Genomic DNA, 22,004 nt, shown 5'->3' with positions numbered 1-22,004 from the left:
CGTTTGATGAATTAAATTCGGATCACGTACTGACCCAAGCGACGATGGAATAGTTAATAAATTTTGCTATTATTAATGCCTTAATTCAAAGTGACTTGGCGACCCACCTATGGGACGGGTTTTATTTTTTTTATGAGATATTACAAAGACCTGTCGCCACGTCCCGGGAAAGTACCGATGTGAGTCATTGCTGGATTCAGTAGAAGGGCAATTGAGGGTTAAACATACACAACAGGGTAGGGTCTTCAATTTTTTTTTAATATTTCAATCTTTGTTCTCAATTTAAAAGTCTGCCTGTGTGGATCAATCGGACCGCGCACTGGACTCACAATCCAAATGTCGCTGGTTCGAATCCCAAGGCGGACGCAAACAATTCTAAGTGTAAATCTAAGTTTTCGATGCCCTCTCTCCATGCTATACCTTCACACTTAGGATATCCGGGAGGCGGAGTCTTGTCACAAAAGAAAGATACACGCCTGTGGATCCATTGACGAAACTGCAAGGTTTAAGAGGGCCACATTATAAGGTTTTACGTCGATTCTGTTTTTCTCAATTTGAAATCCATTGCCGAGAAAGTATAAATCTAATTTATGAAAAAAAAAACGAAAAACATTTTTTTTTATATCAGCATTGTTTTCGTGTGAGAAAATCTTATTTTTTTTTTGAAAATATCGTTTCTGAGCGATCACAATAGATAAAAATACCCAAAATAGGGGAAATATACCCATTTTAATCACGACCAATTCTCATCACTTTTGCCGTTTTCCGCTATTAAATCAACATTTTCAGATGTATCAACAATGGAGAGTTGTTGCTCACTTTTATTTGAGCTATTTATTACTTTGGAACAGTCAAAAACACTTTATGAAAGCTGTAATTCATGATCAAAGTGCTGATAGGCCGATAATAGAAATAGGCTGAAAAAGGGTATAGTTCCCCTATATGCCTTCCCGTTTGAAAACATAGTAGCGCCTATGTTTTATGCTAAAAACGCTTATATACTGAGAATTATGAAAATTCGCCACTTTGTGTTCACTGAAATGCAAATTTTTCTGCTTTTCCAATTTTTTGGCTCGTTTTGCGGAGTTATTTTTCTCCCTAAAACGCCTTGCTATGCCCAAACACAAGCTTTTATGGACTATGTCTACACGAAGAAAAAAGAGTTCCCAGAATCGCGAACACCCGTTCATGAAATTGGGAACCACGAACAACAACACCAAACAAAGTCTGCTCCGGTGAAATCGCTGGCGGTGGATGGATTGCAATCTAAAGGTCGTCAGTTCGAACCCTGGGTTGGAAGATTCCTTGGAGTAGAAAGAGGTTTGGGTGCCCTCCCCATTCAAACCTTCGGACTCCTAGGTTCGAGCAGAAACATGCGAAAGAGTCCACAAAAGATCTGGTGGTCGTTAATGTGGATGGTTTGATTTGATTATAAAATATATTTTTTTCCTGGGCTAAAGTCACATACAATTTTGTTTTGTCAAAAATATTAGGATGGGCTGAACCGCTTTTCTCCAAAGTTGTTTTGGAGAATTAAGGTTATTTGTCGCTGCTGCATGTATTAGGAACGAACCAGTTTGTTCAAATAAATGTTTATTGAACGTGCTACCAAGGATCGTACACAGTAAAAAATAGTGTAAATTTGGAAGGTATAATTTTAGAAGGTTGATTAATATTCCCATTTTGATTTTGTAATTTTACCTCAATTTAGACTGAAAAAGTGGCCTTACACCAGAATAGTGGTAAAATTACACATTTTCTGAGGTAAAATTACACCCTTCCCAGATGTAATATTACCATGATTTTTTTTACTGTGTAGGTTCCAATTCTGAAGAGAATAATAATAAGATGTAGCAAAAATTTTAATTATTTTTTTAAAATTTAAATGCGAATAATTTTTTTTTAAATCAAACAAATCTGACGATTTAAATTTTTCCAAAATGTCGCCACCCTGCTAACACCAACACCACGAAGTTCCTCGAAGGATATTCGCCAAGGAGCCGCCACCGCTGCCGATTGTAACTTCAGCTGTTGTCAGTTGTCGTCGAGCCGCCGATCGGATAACACGTTTCGCCGAAGAAAGGGAACAAGAGTCTATCCCTCCCTTAAAAGTGGGCCAGCTGAGCCGAACAACCCCCAACAGTGCGGTGTGTGTGTGTCTGTGTTTATATGCACGCTCTGTGAGTCATAACATTTTGGCACGAAACGGGAAGATTGCTGTGTTGTAAGCCTGCACAGGAAAAACCGGGAGGAAAAGCGGCGGGAAAAGCAATTTCGACATCAACTATTTCATTGCTTTAAGCCGCTTTAGTGTCATGTGGGAAGATTAGGGCTGACACATGAAATAATCCTGACTCGGTGCCGTGTTGGACGTGTGACAAAAGGTGCCGATCGAGATTTCACGTGAGAAACGCTTCTGAAACAGCTGAAAATCCGCGTTTGCTCCATTTTTTTTTGCTATTCCAGTGAACCTCCAAGCGGTCGGTGGTTATGTCATCGTTTAAAGTTTTCCTTTAGTTTTCAAGTTTGCCGTTCTCTCTTCAGATCGTCAAACCGGTTAGCGAACAATTGAAACTTTTAACGGGTTTTCTTTGTTCTTTCGTGGCAAGTTTTGCACTAAAATTCTCTCCGCCAACCCGTGTTTAAAAAGTTTTTATTGTCTTGCTTTCGGTATGCTCAAATTGTGCACTTCTTTTTTTGTTTTTGGTCAACTTCTGCCGGTTCAGACTGTTGAAGGAAAAACCCTAAAAGCAAATTGGTGACGGTGGCTTTCGAGGTTTTAGCTGTGAACAGCGCGTGCTAGTGTGTGGTAGCATATGGAGTGTGTTTAGTAGGGATGAAAATTTTCTCCAAAACGCACTAGTACACGTACCAATCTGGTGACGAGCGTCTTTATAATATAACCACTGTGTTAAAGTGTGCACGTACAATCGGATTCAATTTAGATGGTACAATCTCGGTGAAATTATATTTAATTGAAATTCAGATAATCTCGTGTAGTGTGCTGTCTCCCGTACTGTAAGCAACGTCGTCGTTTGAAATGCTGTAGCGGAAACTCATTTGGATTAGGATTTCTCAATTTGGCTGCTCACAACAACAGGTAATTTAATTAACGAAACTTTTCGGTGTTCTGTGCGGTGGTTGCTCTGCATTTCAATTGGATCTTCACATCTTGACTACTTTTTGCGAAGACGAAAGGTGCTTGCTTTCCATTAAAAACTTGGGAATGGGGAAACCTAAAGTTCTGAAAGCTATGCAAATGCGCTGAACTGCGAATAAAAAAAATGAGTTGAGGCGATCAACTTTGGTGGCGGAAAGCCATATAATGTGTCTTTTGCACTGACGGGTTCTGGTGAGGGCAAATGTCAGAAGTAGCTAACGTACTAATTTAAAAGTTTAGTAAAGTGTTTTTTTTCACCAACTTTTTTTCATGATTTTTTTTTGTGGTACGGAATTTCAAAAAAAAAAATCTAAATTTTTTGAACGCGTTCAAACATGCTAAATATGATTTTAAACGCGGGAAAATGCGTTTCTTTTTTATTCCAGTTGATTTAACTTTTATTTCCATTACAATTTTGAAGTTTTTTTTTTAAAAAATATGTTTTTTTTGCCCCCTGATTTTTTGGGTCGATTTTGAAGGGGGGAGGGGTGACATAAACTTTGATTTTTTTTTGCAACGGTCTAATACCCAGGGTGCAGAGGTAAGCGTGGTTGCCTCTCATCCAGTCGGCCTGGGTTCGATCCCAGACGGTCCCGGTGGCATTTTTCGAGACGACATTTTTGTCTGATCACGGGGAGGTAAATGTTGACCCTGGTCTAACCTAGAGGTTAGGTCGTTAGCTCAGTCCAGGTGTAGGAGTCGTCTCCCTGGGTCCTGTATGTCACTAGTAGGCAGTTGGACTCACAATCTAAAGGTCGTCAGTTCGAATCCCGGGGTGGAGCTAAGGTGTAAAAAGAGGTTTGCAATTGTCTCAGTAATCAAGCCTTCTAACACCTAGTTCCAAGTAGGAATCTCGCAATCAAGAACACCAAGGCAATGTTGTAGAGCGAACAATTTACAACTCTAACATGTGAACAGGTGAAAAATCAATGTTCTTGAACGTTTTTAAATGGAAGTAAGGTCAGCTTGATTAATTCTTGGTAGTGGTTAAAATCTCCAACCACCATGCGTCTCCATTGAAACGATATAAGAAGCACGTTTTGGTGGAGACGCATGGCATATCGTCGCCGTCGTGCTAACTTGTCGTACGCGCATTTTGGGCCAAATTGAGTTAAGAACGCCATTTTGTGCAGCTCACAATGCCTCACCTTTTGACTTTAACAGATCCCCAAAATTTGATTTCAATCCTGAGATATTAAATAAAAATCGAAAAAACTCCGTGCATTTTTGTCACTTTACATATGAAAGAAGTTTCAATCTTGTCGTGCTATCTTGTCACTTCCTAAAAATTGATGTAAGTGCGACAACTGGCCAAAGGGATTTCGAGTCAGAACGCGTTTGACGCACGTACAAGTTCGACTAGCGTAAACATTTGTAATTATAACTCGGGACTCTAGCAACCAACTTCAACCAAACTTTGGGATAATGCACAGAATGGTCAGCCAAACAAAACGTGTTTGTTATTGTTTATATTGCGTGCTCTAGTTTTTGTTTATTCAAGGTCAAACATTAAAACGTGTTTTTCTCAGAACGTCGAAATGGCGGGTGCGACAAGACAGCACAACGACGTCGATATATAAAATGTTGGAAAAAGTTAACATGTTATCAAAGTTACCGTATCAAATTAATAAAAAAATTGTACTGTGCAAGTCTTCGAGGGTTAAATGGAATATGGTAATTGAATCCTTGGTGCGATTAACGGATTACGAAGCTGATCCAAGTGGCAAATTTAACCAAACACACAGCCACACAAACCCTATACTAGTTGGATGGTCACAATCTGGCAACCAGCAGTGCCGGCGGATATTGCTCGCTTTGCCAGAGTTTTACCTCGTCTTTCTCCGGTTTCGCCGGGCGCATGTGTCACCGTCACCGCAACACTCGCACTCTCGTAAATCGTATAATCGGATTTCGATTATCTCATGTGTGTGCTGCGGCGGCGACGGCGAGGAAGAGCTGCTTCAACACTAGCAAACTGGTTTTTATCCATCACAGACCGTGCCACATTCATTAGGCTCAATTTAACCGAACTGTGTCCGCCCTCCCTGAGGGGGGAGGACTTTGTGCAATTCAGCGTGTGTGAGTGTAAGCTCTATATTGCGGAAGGATAAACTACGGTTCGTCACTAGCTTGGCAGGATTGCAAATTCAGCTTGTTGTTTAATTTAGGCATTCGGGATTTTCTTAGTCCGTTGTGGATTTATGGTCAAATTAAAGAGCTGTTAAATTCTCTGGAATTTTATTGCAGGTCTATTTCATTATTTGTTTGCCTTAGCCTTTATCAAGTTCGAGAAGTTTCCATGAAAGTTGGCCGCAAAATTGAACAAAAAATAAATAAATTTTAATTTAATAATTAACAATTATTTAAAAAAAATAATAATACACAATCTTTTAAAATGGGCACACACTAGGATACCCAGAAAAAATACACCATACCTACAAGCAAAAAACTGTCTTTTGGGTTACTTTGAGCATTTTTCAAATTTGATGCATTCCTCAAGGGACAAAAAAATTCATAAATATTGGCATCGGCTCTAGAATCACACGTTTGAAAATAAGGTAATGGAAAAAGCGATAAATGCTGGTAAAATTGTAGTAAACTTGTATCTAAATTTTCTTTTCAAATTTTTCCATACAGACTTCACCTTTGACTCGTCATTAGGTAAATGTTGGCTCAGAGGCTTAAATAAGCACATGAAATAATACTCAGAGTGTGTAACGAGGCTTTGAACATAAGTCTAATATTTTGGACACCCTACATTTTTAAATATATTTTTTATTTGAACGGCAAGTTTACTTAACACATGGATGTTTGACGTGAAATTCCATTAAAAAGCGTTTTTCAGGATTGCAAAAAATGTTGTAAGCAACTCGTTGCAATCGTGCTGAAAAAATCTTCTTTTTGCAACTTGTTGCATAAACTACTTTTGCATGTGTGAAAAATATGTCATGAGAAAAATACTGCCGTGATTGAACAAAGTGACCTAAGTGACGTCAAGACACAACATTTGTTAGATATCTCCAAAGTCGAAAAGCCCTTTTTTCGAGGGCATATCGTCTTGATTTCGTTTCTGTCGCACGACAATTATGGACCAAATTCAAATAAGCCATTTTAAATATTCTGTTGTAATTCCCAGAGAATCGCTCATCTTTATCTCTCATCTAAACCGTTTTGATTTATTGATCGTTTCTTCCAGGCTCTAAAACATTCATACGTCTTAAAATAAACAAGCCACTAAAAGCCTTTTAGTGTTCATCGTCAAAGCCAGAACAAAGAAACACATATAACCCACACGGAAGCGGAAACGGAATGGTCCAAAAACAGCCGGCGCCTGATTTGGCCACCACCGCCACGAAATTGTGCGTCATGCCGGTCGGTTTGTGCTGGGGGTAATTTTAATTATTCATAAAATCCAATTCAATTTGGCACGCATAGCAAATTTCATGAATCAAATCACAACTCTCTGACGGCTGCCAAAGGTTAGGCCCGGCCCGAACCGCCGTAGCGATGGTGTGATGATGATGACGAACGAGATGGACCATGTGGACCATCCTTTCTGCTTCCGGCTTGATGAAGGAAAGTTGGATGTGGGCGGATGGTGGCGTGGCCTAATGTATGCAAATGCTTACTGGAAATGAACACCTTAATTGTGCCGCTCGTCATAATTTATGCAAAATATAATTACCCGCCGTTTTTCAATAGAGATTTCTGCGCGCCAAGGCAGCACCAGGCACCATTAATGAAACACCAAAATGGAGATGTTTTCTGATGGGGATGATGAAGGCAGCAGCAGCACTGTCTTTCGCGAAGTGGGGTTAATTAATGATGGCGGTACCGGCGGGATTCCTCAAAACCCATAAAAATCCGGGGTTGAATTTTTGGGACTCGTGAAAATAGCATGAGAACATCATTAATCACTCGGTAGGAAATTAATTCTAAATTGGGTGGAAAATTAAAAGTAAAGTGAGTGAAATCATCACAGTAATGAGACTGGCTCTGAAAACTTTGGTCAACGTTTTGTCAGATTAAAGGCCAGCAAAGCTGAAAAGTTGAAGTTTCCAACGACGGAGTTAAAAATTATGTAACATTCTTGATAGTTGCGAATCATTTCGCACTCTTGGGCAAATTTGTTCCCAGAAACACGGACTATGAGCTCATGAGGTTTTTGACAAATGTAAAAATCGTTAAGGGGCTCAAAACTGGCAAAAACCAAAACGCACCGATTTTACTGGATAAATCCCATTTAAGCTTCAAAGTTAAAGCGCCAGGTCCTAAACAACCAATCAAGCTCATAATTGGTATTTGGGCTCAGTACACCGTGCGGATCATGTCATGAAATGCCAGCTAAATTGTACCATTTTGTTACTTCCTAATGCGCATGATTGCTTAACATGATTCCATAACATTTGCATCAGAATTTTAAAATTTTATTTTTTGGCCAGAAATCCACTTAAACTCAATTCTGGGGCGTGTTCATTGAGGCCAAATTAATGATTCCTTGACGGAACTGAAGCGTTTACTGACATAAACTTTAAAAATGTCGAGTTGTGTTGTAGGCGTTACATCTTTAATGAAATCGCAAGAATAAATTTCTAGGATTTTGATCAATTTAGCAACGTTTTGCTGTTTTTTTCGACTTAACATTAACAAAAAACCGTTAAATAACTAAAACAGTTGAAAAAAGGACGAGTTTAGAATAAATCCAAGAAAATGTATTGATAACGATCAGTGAAGCATAAATTTCAAACCAGAGATTTTTAAAAGAGAAATCCAAAGTCCATATAAAATTAACATGCGAAGATCAAAGAAAAAATTTCATTCACAAATCGTTTTTTGTCCACACAAGGTCAAGCCGTTTTTTCCAAAAGGATCCCCATTACAATATCTTGTTTCCCATCACTCCGTCCGTCCGGTCGATTATGTCTGCAGTGTTCCGAAGGGTTCCCAGCCCTCCTCGCAGAGAGGACTCAAAGGCATATCGAACCGCTGGTCATATTTGGAGCACGATACCGAAGGGGGAGAAATGAATGAATTTATGAAAATGAGGCAAAAGTATGCAAGGTGTATTTCCCTTAAAGAATACGAAAAAAGGAAAAAAAAAACAAAGAAAACAGGCCGCGCTATGCTCAAGCGAAAGAAAATCGGATTAAAAGTCTCCCTTTTCACCGGTGGCGGCGGTGGCATTTTATCCTCCTCCTCGGGCACGCTTGGGTTCACCCGTATTTTTACCTATAAATGCTTTCAGTTAAGATTTCGGTTTGTCAACTTTCTCGTTCATGCTGGTGGAAGGTGTATTGTACGTTGTATTTAAAATATACGCCCTCGGCATTTTACATCACCTGTTTACCTGGGTACAATGACTTTATTATCATGAAAAAGGGGGATTTTTAAAGCGTGAATTTTGGTATTAAGCTGCACTGCCGCTCTAATCTAGTCCGTCCCATATGTATTTTTGTCAAAAATGAGATAAACTTAACAAAAGTTTTGATTTCACATGTACTTTTAGCCTATTGAATAAAAAAGTAGTGTTTGTTCTAAAAAATCCAAAATAAATATGACTTTCGTGCTGTCCCATATGCAAAATAAAGGCAAGTCAGTTCCTCATATAGAAATGTCTCGCAAATCGTTTAAAAGGATGCGAAATTATGTGAAATCAACAGAATATGTCTTTAAGAGTACGTAGAACTTGAAAATATCATTAATTGTTCATTTCTGAAGCAATATTTGAAAATTTAAAAACAAAATACTCCAAACCTTTAGTGACTTTTTTTTGTTGAAATGTACAACCACGGAAAGAAAAAAATAAAATACATACCGTTATTGCTAATATCTAAACCATAAAATCAGTTATATTTTTTTTTGGAAGAATAAGCTTGATCCTGGTTCTGAGAGAGACTCCACCAACGATAAATTATTTTCAAGGGCTTAGCAGTTGAGATTTTTATTTGCCTCTGTAATATATTAACAATTTCTGGTGCCGTTGCAGATCATATTTTCATATCCAGGAACTTTACCAATTACATTATTTCAAGCAAATAAATCTGAAATAAACATTTTTCTATTACATGGTTATAATTATTTACTTAGAAAACTACCAAAACAAACCTGGATATGACAGTTGAACCAGATTGAACCTGGGTTGTAAATGTTCAAGCCTACCATGATATCATAACTGACTTGCCTTTATTTATGGACAAATAAAGTCAAGTTGGTCTCTTGCTGAAAATTTCTCAAATTTACCCCCAAATTGTTAATTTTTTTAATCAAATTTATGGTAGTGGTGTTTTTAAGACTGATATTGAAATAACTGTATAAATAATTGTATAGAAATATTTAGTTTAGAATGGGAAAAATGGTGAAACTTTTTTTGGGCTTCTCACAGCGTTATCTCAGCACTCACTTTTTACATATGGGACGGACTAGATTAGAGCGGCAGTGCAGTACTTTGCGGGTTGTATTGCGTTGCAGGAATTTAAGGAAACGTTATATTCTGTTGCATAATTTAAGTTAGGAGGAAATTAAAATATCAATTTGACAATAAATTAAGTTAAAAACTTTCGAAAATATTTGAAAATGTTGAATTTGAGCATGCACAGCTTTCCAATGTTGTGCTAAATTACTGGTTTCATAACCTGTTCTTGTTTATTGGCATCATTGCATATTTTTATTATTATTATTAATTAAAAGATAGAAATCCTCCCATTCAAACGCACTGAATGACCTTTTTTATATCCATATTCTGTTTGTACATGGTGATGTATTCAAATCAGAATACCAACTATAGAGGGTGTTCAGTTACGACGACTCACAACTATAGCTGTTGGCACTGATAGCGATGTCGATTGCATTGAGCAAATCACAAGATGGCTTGCTTGGCAAGAGGGAAAACTGAGTGGCAATAAAAACAAGCTCCGATCGATGACGGAGGAAAAATCGAACTCTTCTTCATCTTTTTACCATCAGCAACGGAAGCTCCGATTCGTTCGAACCAGTTGAGAATGCGCTGCACATAACTCTCCAAAGTGCTATAATATTATTGCCATGGGTGGCTGTGGTGCGGGTGGGAGGAGAGAGAACACGATGGTGAAACTACGAACAGAAAACAAGAAAAGTTTTTCTTCAATTTTCAAACGCTTCACCAAAGTGGTATTTTGATCTGGCCCGTATATTTGCGTTCGGTCTGTTTTTTGCACCTTCTGAAGTGAAATAAATTAAGATTGACATGGGAACTTTGCGGGGCGAGTGTCTGACTTCAGGACTGCAATCGAAGTTTGTTTATGATTTTAAAAGGGCTCTCAAAGTTTTAAGTTGAGCTTGAAGTTAATTGACCGATTTTGTCTGATGATCAATGCATGGGCTATTCCACATGATGTCATTCAAATATTTATAATGATTTTAAATCTTGAGAGCAACAATTCCAGTCAACTTCATTCTCACGGAAATAGTTTTAAAACTATTTTAGTGTTGTGCAAGGGTAATTCTCTACCAACTCACACGAAATCGGGAAAAGTTGCCCCGACCTTTCTTCGATTTGCGTGAAACTTTGTCCTAAGGGGTAACTTTTGTCCCTGAACACGAATCCGAGGTCCGTTTTTTGATATCTCGTGACGGAGGGGCCGTACGACCCCTTCCATTTTTGAACATGCGAAAAAAGAGGTGTTTTTCAATAATTTGCAGCCTGAAACGGTGATGAGATAGAAATTTGGTGTCAAAGGGACTTTTATGTAAAATTAGACGCCCGATTTGATGGCGTACTCAGAATTCCGAAAAAACGTATTTTTCATCGAAAAAAACACTAAAAAAGTTTTAAAAATTCTCCCATTTTCCGTTACTCGACTGTAAAAAATTTTGGAACATGTCATTTTATGGGAAATTTAATGTACTTTTCGAATCTACATTGACCCAAAAGGGTCATTTTTTCATTTAGAGCAAAATTTTTCATTTTAAAATTTCATGTTTTTTCTAACTTTGCAGGGTTATTTTTTAGAGTGTAACAATGTTCTACAAAGTTGTAGAGCAGACAACAACAAAAATTTTGATATATAGGCATAAGGGGTTTGCTTATAAACATCACGTGTTATCGCGATTTTACGAAAAAAAAGTTTTGAAAAAGTTGGTCGTCGTAGATCATAGCCGTTCATGGTCACCCGCGACAGACACGGACGACGAAACAAAGAGAAACGCAAAAAGTAACTTTTTCAAAACTTTTTTTTCGTAAAATCGCGATAACACGTGATGTTTATAAGCAAACCCTTTATGTCTATATATCAAAATTTTTGTAATTGTCTGCTCTACAACTTTGTAGAACATTGTTACACTCTAAAAAATAACCCTGCAAAGTTAGAAAAAACACGAAATTTTAAAATGAAAAATTTTGTTCTAAATGAAAAAATGACCCTTCTGGGTCAATGTAGATTCGAAAAGTACATTAAATTTCCCATAAAATGACATGTTCCAAAATTTTTTACAGTCGAGTAACGGAAAATGGGAGAATTTTTAAAACTTTTTTAGTGTTTTTTTCGATGAAAAATACGTTTTTTTGCAATTCCGTCGTGAAACTACTTACTTTTCCTGTCATTCTTGAACGACGAAATAGCCTACTTTTCTGTACCAAAAATAACAGAATCAAATAGCAACACTTTTCAAAATAAATGCTGAAAAGTTCTACTTTTCAGCACTGAAATGAGTGCTGAAAAGTTGAACTTTTCAGCACTTGTTTCGAAAAGTAACACTTTTCAACATTTTTTTGATTTAAACGATTTATTGACAAAATACATGAAAATTCGACTTAAAATTTCACTCAATGGGTGTTTTTCGAAATTGCAAAAAATGTTGTATGGAACTCGTTGCAAAACTTGATTTTTTTAGCACTCGTCGTATTTATCCAACTCGGTGAACCTCGTTGGATAAATGTACGACTCGTGCTGAAAAAAACCTCTTTTTGCAACTTGTTGCATAAACTACTATTTCGGAATTCTGAGTACGCCATCAAATCGGGCGTCTAATTTTACATAAAAGTCTTTTTGCAATTCCGTCGTGAAACTACTTACTTTTCCTGTCATTCTTGAACGACGAAATAGCCTACTTTTCTGTACCAAAAATAACAGAATCGAATAGCAACACTTTTCAAAATAAATGCTGAAAAGTTCTACTTTTCAGCACTGAAATGGGTGCTGAAAAGTTGAACTTTTCAGCACTTGTTTCGAAAAGTAACACTTTTCAACATTTTTTTGATATAAATGATTTATTGACAAAATACATGAAAATTCGACTTAAAATTTAACTCAATGGGTGTTTTTCGAAATTGCAAAAAATGTTGTATGGAACTCGTTGCAAAACTTGATTTTTTCAGCACTCGTCGTATTTATCCAACTCGGTGAACCTCGTTGGATAAATGTACGACTCGTGCTGAAAAAAACCTCTTTTTGCAACTTGTTGCATAAACTACTATTTCGGAATTCTGAGTACGCCATCAAATCGGGCGTCTAATTTTACATAAAAGTCTTTTTGCAATTCCGTCGTGAAACTACTTACTTTTCCTGTCATTCTTGAACGACGAAATAGCCTACTTTTCTGTACCAAAAATAACAGAATCGAATAGCAACACTTTTCAAAATAAATGCTGAAAAGTTCTACTTTTCAGCACTGAAATGGGTGCTGAAAAGTTGAACTTTTCAGCACTTGTTTCGAAAAGTAACACTTTTCAACATTTTTTTGATATAAATGATTTATTGACAAAATACATGAAAATTCGACTTAAAATTTAACTCAATGGGTGTTTTTCGAAATTGCAAAAAATGTTGTATGGAACTCGTTGCAAAACTTGATTTTTTCAGCACTCGTCGTATTTATCCAACTCGGTGAACCTCGTTGGATAAATGTACGACTCGTGCTGAAAAAATCCTCTTTTTGCAACTTGTTGCATTAACTACTATTTGAACACCAAATTTCTATCTCATCACCGTTTCAGGCTGCAAATTATTGAAAAACACCTCTTTTTTCGCATGTTCAAAAATGGAAGGGGTCGTACTGCCCCTTCGTCACGAGATATCAAAAAACGGACCTCGGATTCGTGATCAGGGACAAAAGTTACCCCTTAGGACAAAGTTTCACGCAAATCGAAGAGGGGTCGGGGCAACTGCTGTGTGAGTTGGCGGAGAATTACCCGCAAGAAAAAAATGGAAAAAAAATTTTTGTTTTACTAAAAAAAAAATCCAACTCGAAGGAATTGCAAAAATGCTGTATTCAACTCGTTGCAAAACCTTTTTTTTTAATCAAAGGACCTTTTCAAAGGGTTCAAAACATTGAAGATCTGGCAACCCTGTCTCAAGTTACGACCACTTAGTGATATTTATGTACTTTTTTGAAGCCGGATCTATCTTAAAAGTATGTAAAACAAGCCTTACCCGAAAAACTTCGTCTTTTCCTATTTTCGTTTGTTGACGTTTTTAGCTTTTTCATTGTTCAGCCTCCTATGATCAACATTTGATTTTACGCAACTTTTTCCATACAATCTGCAGATTTTCCGGAATCGGTTCCCGAGTGGCCAAAGTTGCCACTTTTTGGTGTAAGAACCTTCCTTGGGCTTATACGAACCCAACGCAACAAAGAGCACCTCGATCCGACGCTCCGTACTGAACTGATTCGCGTTCGAACAAAACCGTCGAAATTTTTTATATATATAGAAGATATAGATATGTCTGGACACCTTTCCAAAGAGTCCAAAACATCAAAGATTTGACAACTCTGTCTCAAGTCATGACAACTTAAGTGATATTTATGAACTTTTTTGATGCCGGATCTCACTTAAATGTGTCCGGATCAATCATTGGACCCATTGTTTGCTAGGTAATCAAAAGACCTTTCCAAAGAGTTAAAAACATTTAAGATCTGGCAACCCTGTCTCATGTTATGACCACTTAAGAGCGAGTCCACGAGCAAAGCATACCCATCTCGCATCGACCTCACCAATCTGCCTGAAATTTTCAGGGGTTGTTTGTACATATAAAACTAGCATCTGGCCAAAATATGAGCCCTCTAGGTCAACGGGAAGTGGGGCAAATCGGGACACAAAGTTTGAAGGTTCAAAAACGTCAGAAATCTTAAAAATGCTATAACTTTGGCAAAACTCAATGTAATTTCAAAATTAAAAATGCATCTGAAAGGGCTTAAAAAATGCAACAAAATGCAGGAAAAAGCATCCTAATTGGTTGAATCTGAAGGGAGTTATTGGCATTTTAGTGGAAAAATAGCATAATTTTCAAACTCAAATAAAAAAAAATGTTCCATCTAGATATCAACTCGCTTCGACCTGCAGCTTGTAGGGGACATCTGGGACTACCATCTGAGACTGAGAACGCTTTGGGTAAGGCAGTTTAACATATTAAATAGACACTTTTACTTTTTGTGATTTTTTTTCGTAGTACATTTTTGCTCGGGGGACCCCTTAGATCCCATTTTCTGGTGATAATTTTATCATATTCGTATTCCTGAGACAATTTTACAATAGAAACATCCATAAAAATGTTTATTTTGATCCATTTTAACCCTTTAAAAAATAAAAGTTTAAAAAAATTAAGAAGCTGCTTTTTTCTGGTGTCATCTAGTATCCTTGGAAACGAACTTGATTTTCAATAAATGTGAATCGCAGATTTTTTTTAACTTTCATTTTTTAAAGGGTTAAAATGGATGAAAATAAACATTTTTGTGCATGTTTCTATTGTGAAATTGTCTCAGGAACACGAATATGATAAAATTATCACCAGAAAATGGGATCTAAGGGGTCCCCCGAGCAAAAATGTACAACAAAAAAATTTACAAAAAGTAAAAGTGTATATTTAATATGTTAAACTGCCTTACCCAAAGCGTTCTCAGTCTCAGATGGTAGTCCCAGATGTCCCCTACAAGCTGCAGGTCGAATCGAGTTGATATCTGGATGGAACACTTTTTTATTTGAGTTTGAAAATTAAGCTATTTTTTCACTAAAATGCCAATAACTCTCTTTAGATTTAACCAATTGGAGTGCTTCTCCCTGCATTTTGTTGCATTTTTTAAGCCCTTCCAGATGCATTTTTAATTTTGAAATTATATTGAGTTTTGCCAAAGTTATAGCATTTTTAAGATTTCTGACGTTTTTGAACCTTCATACTTTGTGTCCCGATTTGCCCCACTTCCCGTTGACCTAGAGTGCTCATATTTTGGCCAAATGCTAGTTTTATATGTACAAACAACCCCTGAAAATTTCAGGCAGATTGGTGAAGTCCAAACGACGTCCCATACAAAGGGGTATGCCCTGTTCGTGGACTCGCTCTTAAGTGATGTTTATGTACTTTTTTGAAGCGGATCTCACTTAAATGTATGTAAACTAAATCCAGATCCATCATCTGACTCATCGTTGGTAAAGTAATCGAAAGACATTTCTAACGTTTCTAAAAGTTTGAAGATCTTGCAACCCTGTTTCAAGTAATGGCCACTAGATGCAATTTCTGTCCAAACCCATCATATCACCCATTTTTGGTAAAGAGTGAGGAAAGCACCAACCACAAATGTGGATTAAGTTAGTTTTTATTTAGTTAGTATTTATTTGAATTATGGTCGCATTACCTACCACAGTGAATCCTGACCTCATACCCATCTTACTAACCCCTCAAAACTCATGTGATACTTTGTTGGAGACGCAGCCGATTTAATGGTCGCATCACTCAAGTATCGGACTAACATTCCCATCCACTTCCCCGTGTCTTACCACTGGTCGTGGCCGGCGTCGGTATTGATCAGCATGATAGGAACTTTTGAAAATTGCGAAGGGGTGATGATTGGTTCCTACTTTTCATCTGTGGTCCACAGAGCAATGTTTGGGGATCATGGTCAATAACGAAGTAGCAGCTACGGGTAGACACCAATGCTACGCTATGCTATGCTAGTTTGTATTCATTTGAATCGTTCGTTTTTTTTTTTTTTTTTGAGGAAAATGCATATCGATTAAGTTAATCCAAAACATTACAGAATATTGAAAATACCTATCTATTTACAGTATGTAAAAAAAAGTATTTACACCCCTTGGGCACTATGCACATATTGTGATGAAATTTTGGATCGAATATAAAGTTTACTAACTACTTAGTATAAAAGTTTATATAACTCTGGAAATTCTATATAAAACTTATCTAAACTTAATTTTGCAAACTTTCAATTCAACTAAATGTCAATATATTACCATAGAATTGCTAAATAATCATTTTGGAGTGGGTATAACACCGTTTTTGAGGGTTTTTGTATCGATAGAATAGATTTTTCGTTGGAATTTCGTACCAACCCGGAATTACGTCGTCGGAAAATCCGCCGGCATCCGAACCGGTCCACAATTCACAAGTCAACCTATGTGGCATCGCAAAGGGCATAAAATTTCCGATCTCTTGATACCCATACATCTTGGTTTTCTATAAAACCCACGTTTTTAAATACCTGGGCAAAAAGTAAGTTTGATCCACGAGAACAAAACTTACGAAATTCCATACATTTTTGGCAGGTTGCTCAAACGAAACCATAACAACGTTGAGCTATTTGTAGCAAAATGTTCGGCATGAGTTTCTGAACAAAACGTAGTACTAGGTTTCTGTCAAACTTTAAATTGTTTACATGTTAAATCACAATATGTGCATAGTGCCCAAGGGGTGTAAATACTTTTTTTACATACTGTAAATCTACAATTTCAAAGGATATTGTTTTGATTATTCTTTCCATTGAAACAATCGTTTCTGTAACCCCAGTAAATTATCCACTATATTGAGTTATAAAGCAATACCGTTTGTAAAACTGGTTGAACAAATTGTAAAAATATATGCAGTCCAGAATCGATTATCTGAAGGATTCTTTCTGTTACATTACCAAATACATTTTCTCAATATATCATCACGGCCATTTTGGCTACCAGCTAAGATTTAAAAAAATCCATATCACTTTAGAGCATTTTTGAGATCATATTGAGTTCAACGACAAAAACAAGACAACCTTTTTTTGTGGTTTGATTATCTGAAGTGATAATCGAGTTTGGACTGTATTGTGAAATCATTTGAAAGTATTGTTATCAATATTTTTATATAGCCTGATGAGTGAGTTTATTATTATTATTATTATTATTACTTTTATTAATCGTTTATTTGCAAAAGAGCTAACGTTTAAAAATCATTAAAATGAAATACTTACTATAATTCAACATTTCTGTAAGATGTGTTTCTTTGGATCACAATTCTGTAGAGATATTTCTAAGCTGAACGCCAAACTAAGGGTCGCCGATCCTTCGACCCTTTCTTTGAAGAAAGCCATGACAAAATATAATCACGATTCACTGCACTCGACGCTCCATCGATGTATTTCCATACATAACAAAAAAGAAAAAAAAAGTTCAAAAAAGGTCGCTTCGTCTGCCACAATGCAATGTACATAACGATTCCTGGGCTCAATACATTTGTGCAAATAAGCGCGCCGTCTCTAAAGCTTCCTGTGTGTATGTGTGAGTATCTGTCTGTGTGTTTGCAAGTTCTGGAAAATGTTGCCAATGTGCCCCACTATTTGCCATAAGAAGAAACGACTTGGTTCCTTCTTCTTCTTCTTTCCCCCGATTTTTCGGCAACAACCGATGTCGTCCTCCCCTTCCTAATTCAGAACGGAGCGCAGAAAACGCAGCCCAAGCGTCAAAATAGGGGCTTCCGTTCCGTTCCGATGTGAGGGCGGGGAGAGGAAGAGTCGATGTGGGTGGGTGGCAAAAGCAAGTACCAAGTTTGGCGCCTTACTGACTGCATTTGGATGGGGGGAAGGGGATGGAAAACGAAGCAGTGTATTTGTCGGGAATTAAGTGGAAAGTTAGACTATATTTTATGCTTCATCCGTTCGTTGACTCGTGAAATGCTGCTCCTGAATTTATGCATCGGCGACAGCAAGCACCGCCAGCGAACTAGTCACGTTTGCCAAATACGGAGGAAAAGCAATTCTCTAGATTTTTGCGTAGCGATATTTTATGCTTGTTTTAGTTTGACCAACTTTGAAATTTCAGTAGCAGTTAAATTTTATACATTTGAAAAATGAGTAATTCTCGCTGAAAGTGGACCACTATTTACACAAGGTGCTCAAAAATCAAAAGCAATGTACTTTTCCAATAGCCCCCACCAAGTTATGAATGAAACCATGTTTGGTTGGTTAAATTTGTCCTCATCTCGGCGCCACGAAGCTACAACATTTTTTTAAATTGGTAATTTTGTGACTTAAGCGCGTCTACAAAATTGCTAATAACTTTGCAAAACTTCAACGAATCCTCAATGTTTAGGGGTGTTTTGGAAAGGAAATGAGCAGAGCTTTCGAATGAACTTGTCAGAAAAATACCGTTCAATACATGTTTTAGCCACAAAACACCAATGTATTTTTAAAAGTCATTTTTGAAGGCCGACGCCCCGCTTTATCGAAAAACTGACAAATCCATTCGAAAGCTGAGACGATTTCACATAAAGGACCAATAAATCTAAGGTGTATGTTCCTCCTATCTTTTTTAATCTTTTTTTGATTCTGCGAGCGCAGCGCTCCGTTCGCATTTCGGGCACCCAAGATGTTGCAATTTGCTTGCATCATTTAAAGGTTTTGTCAAAAAATATAGGTGCTCACTTTTTAAATGATAGTTTATTGTCCAAGGATCAAAATGCACTTTCGATAATTGACCAATATTTATGTTTTTGGATTCTTCCAGGCAATTTGATGTCGAAAAATTGTTTTTTTTACTTTTTTTTTTTTGCAAAATGCTCACTTACAATTGGGTGGACTTTTTTTCAGTAGAACTAATGAATGTAGCATGTAGGAAATTTCACCACGAACATTTTTCTCTAAAAGAAAACGTAATTAAGATACTCCAGTGCCAAGATATTTTAGTTTTAGTGAATGAAAGAAGTGCCAATTTTACAAATTTCTCAGAATTAACAAGCACGGCCTATTATTTACATGCGGCATATGTTTTGGAGGCCAGAGTATGGTTTCGTATAGTTATCTTGGTCACTGAATTCGGATCAGGAATCAAATTTGAAATAAACAGTGAACAGTGATATTTTAGTCACGCTCAAATATTATTTGCGTGTATTCCCCATAGCCACTTAGGGATCGGCAGCTGAAGCCGCTAATCACCGCGCCACGAGGCCTCTCAATCACAATCAGAAGTTGAATCCGAATTCAGCAACCAAAATAACTATACGAAACCATACTCTGGCCTCCAAAACATATGCCGCATGTAAATAATAGGCCGTGCTTGTTAATTCTGAGAAATTTGTAACTTTTTTCTTTCACTAAAACTAAAATATCTTGGCACTGGAGTATCTTAATTACGTTTTCTTTTAGAGAAAAATTTTCGTGGTGAAATTTCCTACATGCTACATTCATTAGTTCTACTGAAAAAAAGTCCACCCAATTGTAAGTGAGCATTTTACAAAAAAAAAGTAAAAAAAAACAATTTTTCGACATCAAATTGCCTGGAAGAATCCAAAAACATAAATATTGGTCAATTATCGAAAGTGCATTTTGATCCTTGGACAATAAACTATCATTTAAAAAGTGAGCACCTATATTTTTTGACAAAACCTTTAAATGATGCAAGCAAATTGCAACATCTTGGGTGCCCGAAATGCGAACGGAGCGCTGCGCTCGCAGAATCAAAAAAAGATTAAAAAAGATAGGAGGAACATACACCTTAGATTTATTGGTCTTTTATGTGAAATCGTCTCAGCTTTCGAATGGATTTGTCAGTTTTTCGATAAAGCGGGGCGCCGGCCTTCAAAAATAACTTTTAATAATACATTGGTGTTTTGTGGCAAAAAAATGTATGGAACGGTATTTTTCTGACAAGTTCATTCGAAAGCTCTGCTCATTTCCTTTCCAAAACACCCCTAAACATCAAGGGTTCGTTGAAGTTTTGCATAGTTATGAGCAATTTTGTAGACGCGCCTAAGTCAAAAAATTACCAATTTAAAAAAATGTTTTAGCTTTGTGGCGCCGAGGTGAGGACAAATTCAACCAACCAAACATGGTTTCATTCATAACTTGGTGGGGGTTTTTGGAAAAGTACATTGCTTTTGATTTTTGAGCACCTTGTGTAAATAGTGGTCCACTTTCAGCGAGAATTACTCAAATATGTTCTACTGATTCAGTTAACTCATCATAGTCTTTCAAAATAAAAAAAAAAGGTTATGGAAAAAATCCGATGAAGACATTGATTTTTTTATATTCGTACTTCTTATTCCACGCCATTTTGTGCTACTTTCGATGCTTCATCTTTCGACCATTACAAATCCGCAAAATTAAACATAAATACACAGAAAAAAAAATCATGGTAATATTACATCTGGGAAGGGGTACATCTTTTATGTCAGAAAAAAGGTGTAATTTTACCTCTGGAAATGCTTAATTTTACCACTTTTCTGGTGTAATGTCACTTTTTCAGTCTAAATTGAGGTAAAAATATATCATAAAAGAGGTAATATTCAACCTTCCAAAATTAAAGCTTCCAAATTTACACAATTTTTTTCTGTGTATGAAATAAGTATACAATGAGTACTATAGAAATTTTGTGCAAGTTTGACACTTGTCATATCCAATGTTATTCGGATCAGATTTTTTTTTGCGACACTGTGTCAAAATAACCGAATTTTTCTCAGATGCTATAAGTTAACCCAAAATTTGAATGAACACAGAAAAAATATGGTAATATTCATCAGGAAATGGTGCCAATTTGTGTCAAAAAAAATGAGTTACCCGGTCGGAAATGGCGGACGCATTTCTGGCGTTCGTCTGGGGGCTTGCGCCAGCCATCTGGCAGAAATTCTCCCAGATTTGCCCCAGATTTCTGCCATGATTTCTGGCGAATATGACACACACCGGTCGTGCACAGTTCAACCGATTGAACCGGTTGATTTTGCTGCCAGACAGCTGGCTGAAATTATGCCCGATTTTCGCCAGATTCGTCTGGCGTTACGCAAAACTTGGCTAGAATAAGTGTGCCAAGTGTGTCTGAACTGCACGACAAACGTCCGCCTGCGCCAGACACTCAAATTTACCAGATTATTTTCCGAGTGGGTACTGTTGAATATTCATCAGGTTCATATTTTTACACATTTTTTAAGTAATATTACTCAAAAAGAGGTAATATTCAACCTACCAAATTTTCATCATTCCAAAATTCAACTTTGTTTTGCTGTATATCTAATCTATCTTTTTTAATTAAGCCAGATTTAATAACACCACCAGTTTCAATTAAAGCTTTTTTAATTAACAATCCCTACAGATAAACCAAACCACAAAAAAATTCATAAATGCCAAAACCTAGAGAATCGGTAAAGTGTCGTTCTCGATTCCGTCGATTGCTGAAATTGGCATTCTGTCTAAGTTTTCTAGCTTCAGCCGTTTTCTTTAAAGTTTTTTTTAACCTGCCCCGCAAAAATGAACGGTAGAATTTTATAGTTGAACCCAACCTGAAATGAGGTCATAAAGACGGTAGATGAAACTTTTAAAAACCGCTTTATTATGAAGGTGGAAAACGCTGGCAGGTATCCCAACGTGGTGCGTATTATTCCCCCACCCTCTAACACATTCCACTCGAACAGTGTGAAAGGATTGAATTTATGGGGCAAAAAGGTCCCTCCCTAGAATGAACCACCCGGTCTGGAGGCATCGGCTAGTATTACCGTCTTCCAGTAGTCGGTCGTCGCCGGTCTCTCCTGGCAACAAAAGTTGGCTACAATGTCGAGAAAAGGCCAAGGTGAGCCCACAGCCTGTGCTGGCGGGTAATGTTTTATGAATAAACTTGACTTGCCGG

At 37.1% G+C, this 22,004-nt stretch overlaps 1 protein-coding gene across 14 annotated transcripts in view; it reads left to right on the top strand.

Moving 5' to 3' along the window:
• Nucleotides 1–2,033: 2,033 nt before the first annotated feature.
• LOC120419557 (uncharacterized protein CG3556) overlaps nucleotides 2,034–22,004 on the top strand; it is a 59,075-nt gene continuing 39,104 nt past the window's right edge. The window contains exons 1-2 of one of the 14 annotated variants that reach the window (XM_039582277.2): nucleotides 2,034–2,384; nucleotides 2,987–3,100. The gene's annotated coding sequence lies outside the window, so the exon portion shown is untranslated. Of the gene's footprint in view, nucleotides 2,481–2,726; nucleotides 3,101–22,004 lie in introns of all 14 variants that reach the window. The other 13 variants (XM_052707760.1, XM_039582272.2, XM_039582279.2 and 10 more) reach the window with 13 other exon arrangements.

Source organism: Culex pipiens, chromosome 2 (genome assembly GCF_016801865.2).
Source record: "Culex pipiens pallens isolate TS chromosome 2, TS_CPP_V2, whole genome shotgun sequence".
Classification (NCBI taxonomy): Eukaryota; Metazoa; Arthropoda; class Insecta; order Diptera; family Culicidae; genus Culex; species Culex pipiens.
Note: the sequence above shows the minus strand (reverse complement) of the source record. Positions and strands in the feature narration are given on the sequence as shown.